The 20255-nt window shown below is 40.1% G+C and overlaps 1 protein-coding gene across 5 annotated transcripts in view; it reads right to left on the reverse strand.

The window, feature by feature from the left end:
* NOVA1 (NOVA alternative splicing regulator 1) overlaps positions 1-20255 on the reverse strand; it is a 171570-nt gene that overhangs the window by 92377 nt on the left and 58938 nt on the right. The window lies entirely within an intron of this gene.

Here is a 20255-nt window from a genome sequence, read left to right on the forward strand (position 1 = left end):
TCTACCTTCCATTTCTGAAGGCTTCCCTTTCTCAGAAATGTGCAGGGATTTACCAGCATTTGGGTCGAGCGCCAAAGTTTCCTCCAGGAATACCAGGAGCAGGTCCACCGGGGCCCTTTCAAATACCTTCCCCAGAAATGCTAAATGCAAGACTGGTCAGTAGCTGGCTGGGTCCTGTGGGTCCAGAGATGGCTTCTTGAGGAGAGGGCAGATCACCACCCCTTAAGAAGTTCAGGAAACTCCCCAGTCTGGAGGGAGAAGTTAATAATTTCTGTGAGCTGCTCTCCTATCCGAAGGCCTCCTCCTTTGAGGAGCCAAGACGGACAGGGATCAAGGAGGCAAATGGTAGCCCTCACCCTCCCCAGCAACCTGTCCACTTAGGGTAAAGAGAGCTGCCTGAAGCCATCGAAGATTAAGTTGAGAGTGTGGCCAGCCTGATGAGTGGGCTCAGCAACAAACTGTGAAAGCCCCAGTGTCCTTTAATAGTGGGGAAATGCCACTAGAACAAGGCAGGAAAAATACTGAGGTTAAGTATGAGAATGCGGTGAAAGCGGCGAAACGAGACTTCTACGCCGCAGAAATTGCATTTGCAAGCTCTCGCCCAGCACAATTATTTAAGGTAATTAGATCACTTACCGCCCTCGAAGAAGGGCGACAAACAATAAGGGAATTGGAATTGAGCTGTGTGGCATTATAGAGCTATTTTGCGGACAAAGTCCTGTCGCTCCGCCGTGACCTACCTGCCACGATTGATACAGTTAGTGAACTGGAAGCTCCGTGGCCGTCAAGGGGGTTAGTGTTTGATGGCTTCAGGCGGCTCTCTGTAACCGAAGTGGACAAGTTACTGGGTTCAGTGAGAGCGACCACTTGCCCCTTGGATCCCTGTCCGTCCTGGTTGCTCAAATCGAGCGACCAGCAGATAGGAGGCCCCTTGAGGGAGATTGTCAACCTGCCCTTAACATCTGGAGAATTTCCCAAGGGGCTCAAGGAAGCAGTGGTACGCCCCTTACTGAAAAAGCCATCATTGGACCCGCGGAACCCCGCCAGTTACCGCCCAGTTTCGCACTTGGCGTTTCTGGGTAAGGTGATAGAGCGGGCCGTGGCGGACCAACTCCTAGGTTTCTTGGATGAAACTTTGGCCCTTGACCCATACCAGTCTGGCTTCCACCCTGGCCACGGGGTGGAGACCATGCTGGTCGCCCTCATGGATGATATCCGGCGCCAGCTGGATCGGGGCGGCTCTGCCATTCTCGTGCTTCTAGACCTGTCGGCCGCATTTGATGTGGTAGACCACGAGTTATTGGTACACCACCTCGCCGGAGCTGGAATAAGGGGGACTGCGCTTCAATGGCTGGTCTCCTTCCTCCAGAACCAGACTCAGAGGGTTACGATGGGGGAGAGTATGTCGAGCCCTTGTGAGCTCCCTTGTGGGGTTCCGCAGGGGGCGATACTCTCTCCCACACTTTTTAACATCTATATGCGCCCTCTAGCCCAGCTGGTCCGGGGCTATGGGCTGGGTTGCCACCAATATGCGGATGACACCCAGCTCTACTTCCTAATGGACGGCAGGCCGGACTCCACCCCGGATACATTTGCCAGCTGTTTGGAAGCGGTAGCTGGATGGCTCAGGCAGAGTCGCTTGAAACTTAACCCCTCCAAGACGGAGGTCCTGTGGCTGGGCAGAAGAGGGCAGGACCAGGAAGCGCGCCTCCCATGCCTGAACGGGGTGCAATTAACACCTGCACCAGTTGCCAGGAATTTGGGAGTGACATTTGATGCCTCCCTCTCTATGGAGGCTCAGGTCACCAATGTAGCTCGGACGGCATTTTTCCATCTTCGCCAAGCCCGGCTACTAGCGCTCTACCTGTCCTCAGAACACCTGGCCACAGTGATCCATGCAACGGTCACTTCCAGATTAGACTTCTGTAACTCGCTCTACGCGGGCCTTCCCTTGTCTTTGACTCGGAAGTTACAGCTGGTCCAAAATGCGGCTGCCAGGGTCCTCACTAGAACACCTTTGAGGGCCCACATTCAGCCGGTGCTTCGTCATCTGCACTGGTTACCAGTCTGTTTCCGAATCAGATTCAAGGTATTGGTATTGACCTTTAAGGCGGGACCGCTTGGTTGCTTACGCCCCCCGCAGGGCACTCCGCTCTGCGGGTATGAATTTACTGGTTGTCCCAGGCCCACGGGATGTTCGCCTGGCCTCGACCCGGGCCAGGGCCTTTTCAGTCCTGGCCCCAACCTGGTGGAATGAGCTCCCAGAAGAGCTAAGGGCCCTGCGGGATCTACCAGCTTTCCGCAGGGCCTGTAAGACGGAGCTCTTCCGCCAGGCATATGGTTGAGGCCAGGGCAGCTCTCCCACTAATCCATCAAAGGATCCCCTCCAATATTGAGATCTCTAACATCGAGATCATGGTTAGATCTATTGTATTGGTGCCACCCTCTTCTGAACATTATTCTCTCCACCAGGCTGAACTAAGATCAGAATTGTGACCACCGTCGCTATATGTTATATGTAACTTTTACTTGGGGTTTTTATGGGGATTTTATTGTGTTTTAACTATTTATGTTGTAAACCGCCCTGAGACCTATTGGGAAAAGGGCGGTCTAAAAATTAAATAATAATAATAATAATAATAATAATAATAATAATAATAATAATAATAATAATAATAATAATAATAATAATAATAATAATAAAAAGTGTATATATTCTTGATCCCTCCCCTCCTATCATTACCCACACAATCTACTTTCAATGTTTCCTGTTTTATTTAATACGTTATTCTATTCCAGCTCTTCAGAAAACCGGAGGAGGAAGAGGCTTGATATAAAAGATTTAGTTAAAAGTAGAATACAGGTATGTTCAGCTACTTCAAGACAGGTTATCTGCACAAGGGTCCATGCTGTTGCGAAGCAGGGATACCCCATAAACCTATCCCCGTTTGGAAGCCACCATCTTTGTAAGTTTTCTCTTTGGAAAAATGCTTTCCCACAAAAACTTTGGTCAAGCATCAGTTAGGCATTTAATATACAAGTAGTATTAATAAATCATGAAATGCACTGGTCTATATTACCAACACATCTGATAAAAACAATAAATATGCATGAAGCATTTGCCATTGTTTATTTATATGAATATATAAATTGATCTTTTAGAAGCAATACTGAAATTATGAGAAATTGAAATGTAATTTAAGCCACAGCTAGAAGTTAGTTTTCTGCTGTGGGGATGATAACCAGGCTTATCCCAAATTTATTTATGTGAACATAAGCTTATCATAGTTTCAACAAAATTATGAAAAACTGTTGAGATTAGGTTATGAAAAAGTTTTGCTTCAAGAATAATTAGCATTTTCTGTCATTAAAATGGAAAACCCAATCCTGAAGGCTGAAAAATTAGTCTTAGGCCTGGTTCCTAGCATCAAATGAAATTGGTCAATGCCCAATATAAATTTTTGGGCAGGGGGAAGCATTTATCTTCTGGCTTAAAAAAATAAGAACAGAATTATGTGCAAAATGTTATTAAATAATTTAAAGCAAGCATATAGCAAGTAAACAAAATATTTTATATATTTTGTACTAATGAACAAGTAAATCAAACAGAGTGTGAAAGCAAGCCTAGTAAAATTAGACATAATTCAGCACTCTTACTGAAGATAATTCAGCACTCTTACTGAAGATCGCATGGCTACTTTCATTTGCCATTATGACAGCCCTGCTAGCATAAAAAGCGCCACTCCCCATATCCTGGGGAGTGGCAGGATATAAACTGAATTATTATTATTATTATTATTATTAATTATTATTATTATTAATAATAATGATGATGATGACAACAACAACAATAACAACAACAATAATCCCAAGCCAACTGCATCCCCTGCTCCTTTCTAGTGTCCAGCTACTATTAGACAGTGATTTGTTCCTCTTTTCTAATGCTATTACTACAATGGCATTGAGCAGTTTTTACACTAGCCGGTATAGTGCAGTGGTTAAACTCGAATCTGGGAGACCTAAGTTTGAACCTAAGTTTGAACTCCTACTCTGTCATAGAGGTCTGCTGCGCAATTGTGGCCCAGTCACTTACATACAGTTTAATTTACCTCAAAGAGTTCTTGTGTCAATAAAATGGAGGAGCAAAATACAAGTCAATGTGGGTCACCATTTGGGAGAAATATATATATAGCAATAGGATTCCCATGAATTTCATGTGGCATTGTTACTAGTTGTCATACAAACATCCTCCAGATGCAACTACTATATGCCCAAGCAAAATGGTAAATTACCAATCTGTCTTGGATTATATACATGTAATTGAGACTACCGGTAGAGAAAAAGCGGCATATAAGAACTAACTCTTCTTCTTCTTCTTAAAGTTTGGTATGTACTGCATTGATATAATTATTCTAATTTTTTAAACTACTGATAAAAGTTTAACTTGTATGTTTAGTATTTCCAGAAAATGTACATCTTTAATCATGCCTTGTCTTCTACTTTTTAAAAAGATGCAAATATACTGTTTGAGTTATGAGATGTAATATTACACAAAATTAATTAATAGTTAATTTTTAAAAGAAGTTCTGCAACAGATTCAGCAGTTAGCTTTCTACAATAAAACATATAATTCATTCACTACTTATCTTATTTATATTGTACAATAACACACACACACACACATACACACATACACACACACACACACACACACACACACACACACACACTATAAAATTGTGATTTGAATAAAGATATGGCAGCCTTTCAGGGAAATACTTTTATTGTCTAGTAAGTCAGGTTCATTTTCTTAAAGAATTTCAATTGCTTTAAATGATACATCTGCTCAATATTATGTAATAAAAACATCTGTCTGCCGTATGTTAGTAATTGTGGAATACACATTATCAGCCAATTTATTTTGGATTGAAATTTTCAACTGAAAGCAGTAAACCAGATGTGGCCACCTCCTAAAAACTGCATTTTTGTGTAGTCAACAACTGTTTTGCCAACTCACAAAATAAATTTTAGAATGATGACGTTGCTTCACCTCTCACATGGTTTACAGTATTTCTTTTTCTCTGCTATAAGTAACTCAATAAAATTAACTGAATCAATGCTACTGGTAGGCTTGAAACCTAATGTAACATCCAACATACAGAGCCAAATCACAAGCAATTATCAGTAAAGGACTGGGTAACATTTAGAGTCCTAGATTTCCATGAAACAGTCTATAAAGTCTGCTTTAAAGGAAACAGTATGTGCATCGATAATTGGAAATAGAAATGCCTATTTTGCTGCTGAAAGCAGATTTAATTGAAATAATGGAATCTGATTAACTGCCACAGCAATAATCTGTTTCATAACTTAAAGTGCAATCTTGCAACATAGTTGGATGGAAAATATACTAATGACTTTCTGAAGTATGACCTAAGCATCAAAAGTGGACACACTGTCTATTTTCAGGAAGGGTGGATCAGAATGAGGACTCTGGCTTCGTGGTCCTCCTGGAAGTCTTCCACTGCCTGGACACCTTATTGGCTGGCCTGAGCTGGAGTTGGGGTCAATCACCAAGTACCAAGCTGAAAGTCAGCATCCTGACACCACTGAAAAGCTCAGAAGGCATGAGAACAACATATCCTCCCTGTCCTTGGTCCTTGGCATATCATCTGAGCTAAACTACCTCTGAACATGAACTTTCTATTAAGCAATACCAAATGTTCAGATAATGAATTATACATATTAATTATTTATGTTCAGAAGTTCCTCTGTCTTTAACCTACTACCCACCAATTTCATAAGTGGTCTCTTTGCTTTGACATAAGAAGGGATAAAAAGGTAAAGGTATCCCCTGTGCAAGCACCGAGTCATGTCTGACTCTTGGGGTGACGCCCTCTAGCGTTTTCATGGCAGACTCAATCCGGGGTGGTTTGCCAGTGCCTTCCCCAGTCATTACCGTTTACCCCCAGCAAGCTGGGTACTCATTTTACCGACCTCGGAAGGATGGAAGGCTGAGTCAACCTTGAGCCGGCTGCTGGGATTGAACTCCCAGCCTCATGGGCAGAGCTTTCAGATGGCTGCCTTACCACTCTGCGCCACAAGAGTCTCTTTCTATAAGGAGGGATGTTATATTACAAATCTATCACATCCCTCAGTGCTCTTTTTCAACAAAAAAGTTTCAAAAGCAGTCTTTCATTTATCAGCTTTTCCTCCTGATGGATGTTCACTCTGATTCTCCCCCAGAAGTATTAGCTAGCTGCCTGGAACTGTGATGAGGTGGCTCAAACAGAGTCATCTGAAGCTCAACCCTTCAAAGGCGGAGGTCCTGTGGCTGGACAGGCCCCTGAGCCTCCCTCCTATCAACCTCAATGTCCATGAGCTTTAATGTCTTAAACCGACCAACCACAGGTCCATTGTATGTTACGGTTATGAATTTACTGTTCTCACTATTTATTATTGTTCCATTGTTATCTATAGTTACCAATTTCTCTGTATTGTTCATGTTCTTATGTTTCTTGTGAACCGTCCTGAGGCTCAGGGGAGAGCTGTATATAAATGTAATTAATTAATTAATGCTCTACTCCATTATAGCCTATTTTATTTGAGGTTAATTAATTAATTATGGAGTAGAGTAGCGATCCCCAACCTATGGTCCGTTGACTAATTAGAGGTGGGCCGCGAAGGATGACTTCTCCCCCCCCCCCCAGCCATTTACTTCATCCCCCCCGGCCCTTTACAACACACTTCGGGTGTCATTGTCTCCCATCACTCCCAGATGGAACTATCTCGTTGCAGAGAAACAAGCTCAGGGTTCCCATTGTCGTGAGTTAAAATTTCCATGAAAATAAAATGTTCCTTATGTTCATTGTTGTGGCGTGTCTGTATCTTATTTTGAAGGGATGTTTAAACATTACCATAGCGATCAGAGAACATTAAGGCAGTGGTTGAGAATAGAGGAGTAAACTACCCCCCCCATGGGCCTCAGTAAAATTGTCAAGCGTTGAGTGGTCCCCGGTGATAAAAAGGTTGGGGACCACTGGAGTAGAGCATAGAGTACAGCATTTCCACCAATACAACCTTTCTACTTCAAGTGACTATACTACATCCTACACTGTTCCACAGCGTCTATATTTCTACTAGCATAAACCAGTGAACAGTAGATGGTATGGCTCATCAAACATGCTTATTTTAGCTCCTTAAACAGGCACTCACAACCACAAACCTACAATGCTGGAACAGGGTGTGTACCTTAGCTATTACTTGCTAAACTTCTCTGTTAGTGCAAGTTTTCACAAGTTTACCTGGGTCTGAAATTAAGAATGCCAGTATAGTTTCCTGAACTTCTTCTGGATCTCTTTTGCAAAGCAGATATTACAATTCCCCCTCCCCATGCACGCACACACTGTCTTGCGAATCCCAGCATAGCCCGCCAAGCTCTCCTACAGCCTCCATTGAGTCCAGAATCAAGCCCAAGGCTCTATGGCAGTCAATGCCAGGCCTGGCAAGGCCCTGAGCACTCCCAAAGCTCCTCGGTTGCACTGGGTTCTTCCTGTGGGACTACTGCCAACAGACTAAGTGCAGCCCCAGGCTCTCAAGCAGTCATTGCTGGGCCTGGTATAGCCCCAAGTTGACTTTGGGCTGTGCAACCAATGTCAAGCCCAGGACAGCTCTTGAACTGCACCAGCAGTGGCATGCCCAGCGTATCTCCTAGGCTGCATGGCTGCCAACAAACCCAGTTACGCCCCCAAGCTGTGCAGCCACCACCAGACCCAGCACGGAGCTCTGGGCCACACAGCCATTGCTGACCCACCTGAGGTTAGAGAACACTTGCTCAGAGAATACTGTTTTACTTTTCCAGAGATTTAGATACCCTTTTCTTTAAAAAAAAAAATTCTGCAATATCTCCTTAGCCTCCACATTGCCCCAAGTTGCAGATTTAGCTATCGGTGGCTATTAGAATATAAGATTCTATATGGGCCACTTTCCCATTTACCTATGGGAGAAACACTTTGCTTAAGATAACCAATGTGTTAGTTAATGCAACACATGCCAGTTTTCTGGATGACTTCTCTAGAAACAAAATTAGCTGTTAGAAACAAGCTAGTTTCAAGGCACATGCTTTAACTGCTACTTTCTGTTTGAAGAGGGCAATATAAGTGTCACCCTAATCAGAGTTACATCCTTTCAAGTCCATTGAAGTTAGTGGTCTTAAAAGGCTATATCCCACCATTAAAATGCAGTGTTTATGTGGTTATAGTAAACAAATCTCAAACAATCCTCTTCAAACTTTACTATGACCTTAGAATATACTGAGAAATTTTCAGGTACAGAGAACAGGCTTTGCACATTTTAAAAGTATTCATCGTATCTTAGGTATTCTTTTTTTAGAGCACTACAGCTTTTAATAACTGAATTATGCTGATATAATTTTTTTTCTTGAGAACACTTTCAAGGACATCTGTGATTAGATTGATCAGACTTAATGAATATGTATATGTATTGGACTAAATTGTAGTCCTTGTTTAAAAATAAACTCTGCAGTGTGTGCAATGATGTTACAGAGTACACTGAATGAATGGGGCCTATATGAGGATCACATGGCAGATGGATTCTATGTAATTCTGCTGGAATGTTTAAAAAAAAAGAAAACATGAAAAATATTTCTGGTGATTTAAAGTACTAGAACTCCTATCTCCTTTCTACTCCTGTCATGACTTCTATCTTATAAAGCTAGCTTTGACATGACATTAAGATGGAACTGTTCATCTTGAATATATGGCAACAAATAAACATAAATGAAATTTTAAAATGCACGATTTGTAACCAAATCCAATACACTTGGCATAATAAATTCTAGTTTGATGATGGACTGATAGCCAAAATCAGCATTAAAATCTGAGGGCACAGATCACTTTTAAGTATTAAGGAAACATTGTGATGCTTCCCTGTAACCAGTACTCATGGCCTGGTTATTCATACAGGCTCATCTTAAAGGCTTCCAAAGCTGATCAGAGTGCAAGCTCTCCTACAGTACAATACACCACTCCCTCAACATTTTTTTTCCTGACTCTGGGTTGCATGAAAAGGGAAATACATGCTTCTTTGCCTCAGGTGTAGCAATAATATTCTGGTAGATCAAAGCATGGGAATATCATGAGGATTACAAGAAAGCTTTTGATTGTGTGGATCACAACAAATTGTTGGAAGCCCCGCTAAATTTGGGGGTCCCAGTGCATTTTATCAAACTGATGCAGTCACTCTACGCAAACCAAGAAGCCACTGTACGTACACCATTTGGTGACACTGACTGGTTCAAAACAGAGAAAGGAAGGTGCCAATGTTGTATTCTTTGCCCCTTCCTGTTTAACTTGTATGCTAAGATCATATGAGAGACATTGAACTCAAAGAATCAAATACTGGAATTAAGATTGGAGGAAGGAATATAAATAATCTCTGGTATGTTGATGACACTACCCTTCTGTCAGAAATTAAGGAAGGCCTAGAACAGTTGTTTACAAATGTCAATGAAGAAAACAAGCAATTTGACCTTTTCTTAAACAGTAAAAAGACAAAAATAATGACCACTGTAAAAAACAGACATGTCACAATAACAATTGATGGTGAAAAGATCGAACACATTCAAGAATTCATTTTTCTTGAATCACAAATTGATGAGACTGGCGACTGCAGTATGAAAATAAAATGTTGGATTGCTCTGGGTTGCTCAGCAATAACAAGCTTGAACCAAACATGGAAGAGCAAGGACATAAGCCTGACTATCAAATGTAGATTAATTAGATATTTCGTATTCCCAATAGTCACTTATGGTTGTGAAAGTTGGATGATGAAAAAATCAGAAAAGAGAAGAATCGATTTGTTTGAACTCTCTTGTTGGAGAATGTTTCTGCAGGTTCCATGGACAGCAAAAGTCACAAACAAGGAAATACTACTGTGCATAAAGCCTGATATATCACTGGTAGGAAAAATCACAACACTCTGGCTCACTTACTTTGGCCCTATCAACTCATTGGAGAATGCGATTATGTTAGGATTGGTCAGTGGAAAAAGGAAACCAGGCCAACAAAGAACGTGGTTGTTAGATACAATCAAAATGGACACCAGGCAAAAGATTACACCAGTGCAAAATTGGAAATTGTGAAAGCAGTTGTGCCATAGGAAAAAGGTTGGGGACCGCTGATCTAATGCATGCAAGGCATTTTTATTATCCGTAGGGTAAAGAAATACAGTGGTAAAACTATCTTGGTCAACATAATGGGTGATAGCTACCCCCCCCCCCGGAGAATCACCTTAAAAATACTTCCCCCCCCCAAAAAAAGAAGAAAAGCACAAATAACCAAAACATAAACAATAATTAAATCAGTAACAGGACAATACTAGTATAACAACGTTAAAGAGGAAAGGAAAAGGAGGACTTTACTAAAAATAGAGCCTAACAGGAAAAGTCTATGACATGTTCTGTCCTGTCTTTTCCCATTTATTAAAGAAGAAGAAGAGTTGGTTCTTATATTCCGCTTTTCTCTACACGAAGGAGTCTCAAAGCAGCTTACAGTTCCCTTCCCTTTCCTCTCCCCACATCAGACACCTTGTGAGGTGGATGAGGCTGAGAGAGCCCTGATATCACTGCTTGGTCAGAACAGCTTTATCAGCGCCGTGGCAAGCCCAAGGTCACCCAGCTGGCTGCATGTGGGAATCAAACGCAGCTTGCCAGATTAGAAGTCCGCACTCCTAACCACTACATCAAACTGCTATCAACCAGGTTTGAGGATCAGATTAACACTATTGAAAGCTAATCACGTAGATGTGGGAATATGTTGCATATCTCCATCTTTATGAGAGCCATAACAATGACTACATTTACAAAATGGTACAATGATCATGGAGATGTAAATTTCTACACTGAAGCAGAAGTTTTTTTATACGTTGTATTTATTGAAGAAATCTTTTCAATCTAATGCAACAAATCATACATTTAATATAACATTGGGGATATCATATAATGGAATCATTGTAATTTAGGGCAATGTTACCAATTTAATGATTTTGGATACATTGTGGGTCTTTTACTCCAATAACCTTTCTTTGAGAAAATATATGTTTACTAAAAACCCTGTTTGAAGAATATCTTATGCTGTAACTGCCCTTTCAAGAGGAATAGTTTTACTTTGTCCACAAACTCTGGTGCAGGTTTAAAGTCTTAAGCGGAATAGAGGTGGTCCCCTGGGATTCTGTAAACTCTCCAATGTAACCTTTTAAAAGTATAGAAAGGACCCATTGATTTTATGCCATAGTTTCTCATTTACTTTGAAATCTGTAGCCTACTGCAGAAGGAAAGGTCAGCTGTGGAAACTGTGATCACAGAGTCAAAACCCAACTTTGGGCACCTCTGGAGAACTGAAACTTGGATTTCCAATTCCACAATTCAAAAAGTTTTCTGCTTTGATTATGATGTATTTCATAACTGGGATCTGTAATTAGATTGAAAATAGGCTGCTATCTGTGTTATAGGTGTAATATAGGGGGCTATAACAATTGTAAATCTATTACCTAGCTTTTCTCAATGGCTCATCTGATTTTAAAGAGATTAAAATTTTCAAGGTACATATTACTCATGCCTTGATTTCATCAGGCAGAGTTATGAATCTGAGCCAGGCATTCCTTTAAAAATATATTTGTGATAAGGTTTCTGACTATATAAGTTTTCTGACTCTTCAGATAACAGTGGACTACAAATATAATGAGCCTGTGCCAGCATGGTAATTATAGTTCATAGACATCTGAAGAGCCACAGTTTAGCCATCCCTGCAATATGCAATAAGTGTGGCTGTATTTTCCTCTAGTTGTAAAAATCTTAGCTAAGTTTTTCTCTCGCTTTGATACCAGTTTAAGAAAAGGGGACATGTATTCCCAAAGGAAGAGCTGATATTTCAACACAATTGTCTCATAGAACGATTTTCAAGATGAGCACTTAAGAATAGACCATGCATCATCCCATTTTATGCCACCTTCTGGAGGAAGAAGAGTTGGTTCTTATATGCCGCTTTTCTCTACCAAAGGAGTCTCAAAGCGGCTTACAGTCGCCTTCCCTTTCATCTCCCCACAACAGACATCTTGTGAGCCCATGGTCACCCAGCTGGATGCATGTGGGGGAGTGCAAAATCGAACATGGCTTGCCAGATTAGAAGTCGGCACTCCTAACCACTACACCAAACTGGCAATGAACAGTGTTTGTTTCCCTTTTATCACAGTGGTTCTCAACCTTCCTAAGGCCGCGACACCCTTTAGGTTGCAAAGGATGCCGCTGCGGCGGTGGCATGGTGGCCTCACTGACCCCTGGGGAAAGGGTCGATTGACCCCCTGCAGGGATCACAACCTCCATGTTGAGAAACACTGCTTTAATAGCTCCCCAAATTCACTTTGCATAGTGCCTTGAGAAAAAAGCAGCTATGAAATCTGTTTCAACCACAGAGTGCCTGGAACATCTAGCAGCCCATTCATAATTTGGAAGGTTACTAGGCCATTCAGCATATAGGATCCTAGACCCTTTGCGTAAAGCTTTTAGAGCCAATCTTTTATTATTTTTATTGTGGTCTGCACTTCATAGACACTTGGGTTGGAACACTGCTATATTTCAGACACTTGATTAGAAGAAATGTGTGTTTAATGCTTTTCTGGGAATAAATCCTATTGAATAGATCAGAGTAAGATTCTGAGTACAGTGGTTCAAGATTGCTCTCTGAATAGCTTAAAATATTAAACCCGATACAGGGCTGGCCAAACCGTAGCTCTCCAGATCTCCACAAAATACAGTTACCATGTTGGCAGGGGCTCATGGGAACTGTAGTCCATGGAATCTGGAAAGTCAGTTTTGACACCCCACCCCTGCCCTATAACAACATACACTGAGTTGCACCAGTATAACACCAACCTAGATAGCTCAAGCAAGCTTGATCCCATCAGATCTTGAAAGCTAAGCAGGGGCAGTCCTGACTAGCACTTGGACCTCCAAGGAATATCAGGGTCATGACACAAGGGCGGGCAATGGCAAACCACCTTCAAACATCACTTGCCTGACTGCCAGAAAATCTTCGGATCTCCTGGCTACATTACACACATGCCACATGACTGAGATAACAAAGAGACAGACGGACGGACATACATTAATTACAGATGGGGATGCTCTGTAACCTCTTGATTACATCAGAATGAACCCCATATGGCTCTGCTTTTGAAACTTCTCAGAAATTAATTGGTTCAAATGCCATCATTAGGTTATTGATAGATAACAATGATTATGATTTTCTATAGCCATTTGTCTCCCCAACTTTCCATGCATTTTTAAAAAATCAACTACACAGGACTGCATTAGAGACTTCTGCAAATCCAATGAAAATCTGTTTATAGAAAAATATTTTTAAGGGGAGGCTAAAAAAAACAATTCTGGGCTCCACCTCCAATTGGCTCAGTCACCTGCTTCCTCATCATGTCCTCTTCATAGGTATCGCTCCCATGGCATTCTGCATTGACAAAGCAAACTTTTCCCATGGTGAGATCTCTACCATTTATTCTCTCTCCCTCCATCATTGTCTTTTGCTAGCAGGTGGAGACTTTTCTGTTTAATTTGGTATAAGCCCAGTAAGCTTTAATAGTCCCTTCTCCTTGAGTATGTTCTGTGAGGAAGGAGTGGGACTGGAGGTAGGTCCCTTCAACTTCGTCATTCTCTTATTTATGGTTCACCAGACTAGAAAAAAACACTTCCCCTGCTTTCTCTTTAAGGTTCTACTGTTCTTATGGCTTTCCAAGTAATTTCTTTTGGTCACATTTGAATTTACGATTCGGAATTGTCACAAAATTGCCATGACAAGCCAAGTTTCTGCCTTTGCAATGCACTGAAATATGCTGGAAACAATTTTAATTATTAATAAGTATGCCACAAAAGAGCCTCTTGTGGCGCAGAGTGGTAAGGCAGCCGTCTGAAAGCTTTGCCCATAAGGCTCAAGGTTGACTCAGCCTTCCATCCTTCCGAGGTCAGTAAAATGAGTACCCAGCTTGCTAGGGGGTAAACGGTCATGACTGGGGAAGGCACTGGCAAACGACCCCGTATTGAGTCTGCCATGAAAACACTAGAGGGCGTCACCCCAAGGGTCAGACATGACTCGGTGCTTGCACAGGGGATACCTTTACCTTTACCTTTTATGCCACAAAAGCAGTAGTCAGATCAATAAACCGTGATATAAGATATTATTGTCACTACGTGAGTTTATGTCTCTCTGTCATTTTTCAAGTTTTTCCTGGTCTTAACATGATATTCCATGTGGCATTTATTTTCCTGTATTCTTGGTTAGTAAACCCGTGAAGTACACTTAGTAATAACATTACCTGATTATAAGGACTTAAAATTCTCAACAACTATTTCCAAAAAGAAAGAAAAAAAACTTTTTAAAGGAAAAATTATTGGGGGGGAGGAGAGCGAGAGAGAAAAAAAGATAATTAAGAGACAATTTAGAGTACAAATAATAAAAATTCCAATAATGAGAGGAAAAATTATGGTTAATAAGTATTGGAGGGAGGGATTTTTGATATATATTTAGCAAAAAAAAATAGACAAACCTGTATAAAGAAAAGAGCTGGTTTCCAGGAAGGCAGTATTATAAATCAAATCAATCAATAAATAAAATTACCTTCATTCAGAATTGCAGTAATAAAATGAAAGAAAAAAATATAGTATTACAAGGAGAAAATAAAATAATCTTTGTTCCTTTTAAGCTCAAGCCCCCACCTTCCAGGACCTTTTACTTCCCCCAAAGTAACAATATTAATCCTTGGTAACATACTTTGTTTTAAATTTCCATAATACATAATGGAAACCTTTAGCAATTTTTTTTACAAATGTGGGTCATAAAAATTTCATAAAGGCTACCTGATTGCAATTGCAACACATTTCTTTCTATTTCTTAATTTTAAAAGTTACGAATGCTGTCAAGAATATTCTGCAATTCTTTGCAACGGAACCCTGATGATTTGCTTGCATCATACAACTTGCTAAGTATGGAAGGTAAAGGTATCCCCTGTGCAAGCACTGGGTGATGTCTGACGCCCTCTAGCGTTTTCATGGCAGATTCAATACGGGGTGGTTTGCCAGTGACTTCCCCAGTCATTACCATTTACCCCCCAGCAAACTGGGTACTCATTCTACTGACCTCAGAAGGATGGAAGGCTAAGTCAACCTTATGGAAACCTGCATATAATAATAATAATAATAATAATAATAATAATAATAATAATAATAATAATAATAATAATAATTTTATTTTTGTTTATAATATGTATATACCATCCTCCCCTTGTGACTATGGGCCGTTGATATATAACACAGGAAACAAGATGGTAAGTGCATTATAATTCAGAGTAATATCAAATGAACAACAGTAGTTGCATAATAATTCATAACTCATATAACATAGCTAGCATAGAAACACTAACATATTAACTATAACCCCAAGACTTGGTCAGTTCAGGAAGAGGGGGGTGGGTTCTGGGGGCTCCAGAAGATGGTTGTTAGTTCAATTGACCTCAACCAAATGCCTGGCAGAAGAACTCCAGTTTGCGGGCCCTGCAGAACTGAGCCAGTTCTGGCAGGGTCCTGATCTCTTCTGGGAGATCATTCCACCAAGGTGGGGACCAGGACAACAAAATTGGTGAAGAACTCTACAGCAGTTAGTAAGATTCTGATATTGTTTTGCATAACGCATCACACAATATAACTAAGACAACAGCTCTCAACAACAATTCGGTGCAAAGAAGCATAAAAATGTAGAAGATACATTGTGCAGCAGACTAAGAACAAGAGAATTTGCATTACAGAAGGCTGAATCAACTTTTCCAGGCAACGAATCTTTGCTTCTCATTGGAATGTTCAAAGATGAAAATGTGGTGCAAAATCACTTATTTGCGACTAAGAACAGATACCAAGGAGAGTAAGTATTTTATATTGTGTTTGAGTAGTTCTTCAAAGACAAGGAAATTTCATTCACTAATATTGGGGATTACAAATGTAGCAGTAGCAAGTTGCTACTGTGGGTGTGTTGCTTACTTATTTTCAATAAGTAATGCTTAACTTGAAAATCAGTGCCAAGGTTTGAGAAATTGTACCAGGAGTTTTGATTATAGAAGGAAATTTCTGATTGCTATCCAGCATTGCAGACAATGGTTAAAAGGCTCCTTGTCACATTTATAACAGCATATTTGGTTCTGGTGTAGTTATCCAACTTCTCTTCAAATGAAGAAATTGACTCCAAGTTACAAAATGTGATTTAAGATACCTGATAAGTGACTTTAAGATGCAATCACTTCATCAAGCCCATCCAAAGCACAAGAATTTACCGAACAATAACATAATTACTAAATGTGATATCAAAGATTCTTGCTTTGAAAAGCTGGTGTCATGAAATCAAGTTCATAAATTTTGTTGACAAAATTAAAGAATTTAATTGAATTGTAAATAATGTGCAATTTGTTACTCTTTTGAATGCTGTTATCTTCCTTAGTGGGTTATACAAACCACTATTCTGAAAAATGTTTTAACAGGATAGAGTAGGGGGCACTGGAGGTGAGTTTATGCAACCTATGGGACAGTCACCTGAAAAGGTTTGGGACCCACCAAACTACATGGATAATATTCTTATCATTGAGGCTGCTTCATATATCCAGAACAATAATTCTACACAGAACTGGCAGTAAAGCCCATTAACCTAGTTGGGCAATGCTGAATAGACATGCATACAATCACGCCATATTAGTTTTGGATTAAACTTCCCCAAAGAACTGCAGTCTGTCACCAGTTTTTGAGAATGTTTTGATATATGGAAATATGTATTGGAATCTGCTGTACCCTCTCATTTTAAAGTGGGGGGAGAGGATTCAGAAGTAAACTCTATTTCAAGTCACCTTGTACTGTGAAAATTATCTGATATATTTTTTCAGTCCCTATATCCTTTGCCACTTTAAATATACATCTTTTAATAGTCAAGTTTCATTTTACACATCTACCACATGCTTAAAATATTACACAGGAGAAACTGAAGTGTGACCAACACAAATCTTCCATATGGCAAGGTGCACTAGCTGTCCCCAAACACAAAATATATTGCTGAGAGTTCAGCTTCAGCACATTTGGCCTTAGAACAACTCTCTGGCAAAGGCATGAAGGTATGGTGATATACATTACAAGGTAAAATTGAAGGCAATATGTGTTGGTACATGATGTAATGGTATGAATTAGGTATTCTGCTGAATCAATATAGGTTTATGAGAAAAGTACAAAATAGAAATGACCTTTGAAAACTTCTAAATTAGATATGCCTTGGACATATTGAAAAATGGTCTCTTTTTTATGCATTCCACATAGTCACAAGTATATCATAGTATTTCAATTTGGCATATAGAATTTGGCATTCTGAAATCTAGCTTTTAAAACTAATGTAAGATTTTTTTCTTTAAAAAATTTAAACCCTACATATCAATGTTGTTGACAAGTTGGTAAAATGCAGTACAGATCCTAATTCTGTCAGGTGGATCAATAACTGGTTGACAGATCGTACCCAAAGGGTACTTGTAAATGGTTCAGCATCCTCTTGGATAAGAGGGACAAGTGGAGTGCCCCAGGGATCTGTTGTTCAACATATTTATAAATGATTTGGATGAGGGATTAGAGGGGGTACTTATTAAATTTGCAGACAATACTAAACTGGGAGGAGTAGCAAACAAAACAGAAGATAGAATCAGAATACAGGATGATCTTGATAGGCACGAGAACAGGGCTAAATAAAATGAAATTCAATAAGGACAAATGGAAAGTTCTGCATTTAGGTAGGAAAAACCATTTATACCAATATAGGATGGGGGAGACTTGTCTTGCCAGTAATATGTACAAAAAGGATCTAGAAGTCTTAGTAGACTATACACTGAACATGAGTCAGCAGTGTGACTCGGTGGCTAAAATGGCAAATGGGATTTTGGGCTGTATCAAACGGAGTATCGTGTCCAGATCACGGGAGGTGATGGTACAACTTTACTCTGCTCTGGTTTGGCCTTACTTGGAGTACTGTGTTCAGTTTTGGGCACTACAGTAGAAGAGGGATGTAGACATACTGGAGTGTGTCCAGAGGAGGGCAACAAAGATGGTGAGGGGTTTGGAGACCTAGAAGTATGAAGAAAGATTGGGGGAGTTTGGTTTGTTAAGCCTGGAGAGGTGACGACTGAGAGGGGATCTGATAACCATCTTCACGTTTTTAAAAGGCTGTCATATAAAGGATGGAGCAGAGTTGTTCTTTCTTGCCCTGGAGGGACTGACCAGAACCAATGGGATGAAATTAATGCAAAAGAAAATCCATTTAAACATCTGGAAGGAGTTCCTGACAGAGTGGTTTCTCAATGGAACAGGCTTTCTCGGGAGGTGGTGGGTTCCCTTTCTTTGGAGATTTTTAAACAGAGTCTGGATAGCCATCTGACAGAGAGGCTGATTCTGTGAAGGTTCAAGGAGGTGGCATGTTACAGTGCAGGAGTGATAGGGTTGTGAGTATCCTGCATAGTGCAGGTGGTTGGACTAGATGACCCAGGAGGTCCCTTTCAACTCTATTATTCTATGATTCTATTAAAGTTCAGACAGACAAAATGTCAATGATCTGTGATCAGAATGCCAGACATTTCTGCATGACAGAGAACGTTCTATGGTAACATTTTTCTCATTGGTTCAATTCCTTAAAGATAAAATTATATACCTCCAGTTGACAGGTTTCCTGCATCATATCTAGTTGCATCACAAATGTATCTAATTCTCAACATGGCTAAATATGTGGATATTCAAATCCAGAGACTGGGAGCTATGTACAGTGAAGACTGATCTTGCTACAGAACTAACAAAAGCATCAAATTTGCAAGAGCGGAAGGGAAATGCACTAGAACTACATTGGAGGATCAACCCTCACAATATTAGAGGCAGCATCTGTAGCTTTAAAAAACAAGGGATACAAGAGAAAGTGAGGTCCCTCAAGTCTTTTACAGGTTCCCCATTATGCAACTAGGCCTGGTGGCTGATACTATGAAACGAACGGGGGGAGGGAAGTAGAGAAAGTCTAAGACATGGAGAAAGATAAAAGTAGGCTGGTTGGTGGCAGGAAAGAAAAAAGTAAGCAGGTAAAAGGGACAAGACTCAGTGTTGTCTGTTAAGTTTTACAGAATATTGACCTTTTGTTCCAATAAAAACAGTACTAAACTAAATATGTTCTCAGAAAATGTAAGTCTAAAAAGTAGATTAGAAAACCAAATAACTAATATGAATCTTGGTGTTTATTGTATCTAATTTAAGAATTTTTAAGATACAATATGACCTCTTCATACTTTTAAATACCCCCTTTGCAAGGCTGTTAATCATCCATACATCTCGGAAACTGAAGTGGCTTAGATTCTTCCTATCAGATGCCAAGCAATTCACATGCTTGTAACTTCACCTATTAATCACTCTAATGGGATTCTATTACCACAGAGAGGAACCCAAAGGCTGGCTTTGTAATTAAACTGGTGATGAAACCACAACGTTCAGCATGGAAGCTTGTCACCTTAGAAACACATTTTGAAACTTTTCCTATAAAATCTTTAATTTAGTTCCAATATGTGTGAGCATTTCCTTACTCTCCACATTCTATCACAAACAGACAATACAAATATGTTGTCTTAATACTGCCCTCCATGCATCAGGCAAGAACAGTGGCCACTCTCCAATGAGCATTGAATAGCAGCTTGCTAAATAGGAATAAGGGTTGAAATGGAAGACACAGAATAATAATCTTAAGTGAAATTCTCTAAATCTCTGTTTTAATTTGTCCTTAGCATATTCATCATATTAAAACCAGTTTTATAGCATCCCAGTAATAAAATAAAATTTTCCCAGTAAACTCAAAGTACCAAAGTTATTAACAAAACAGGACACATATATTGAAAATTCGCAAAATATTTAAAGATGTTTTCTCTTATAGAAAAATCTGATATATGCTCAAAATTTAGAGGATAATAGCCAGCTTCTACAAGAATACATTTTCTGTAATCCTTTAGACCAGTGGTCCCCAACTTTTTTATCACCGGGGACTGGCCAATGCTTGACAATTTCACTGAGGCCCGGAAGAGGGGAGTAGTCTTTTGCCGAGGGACGTCACCACCACCGCCTGAGCCCCTGCTCCACT

Source organism: Paroedura picta, chromosome 2, assembly GCF_049243985.1.
Source record: "Paroedura picta isolate Pp20150507F chromosome 2, Ppicta_v3.0, whole genome shotgun sequence".
Lineage (NCBI taxonomy): Eukaryota > Metazoa > Chordata > Lepidosauria > Squamata > Gekkonidae > Paroedura > Paroedura picta.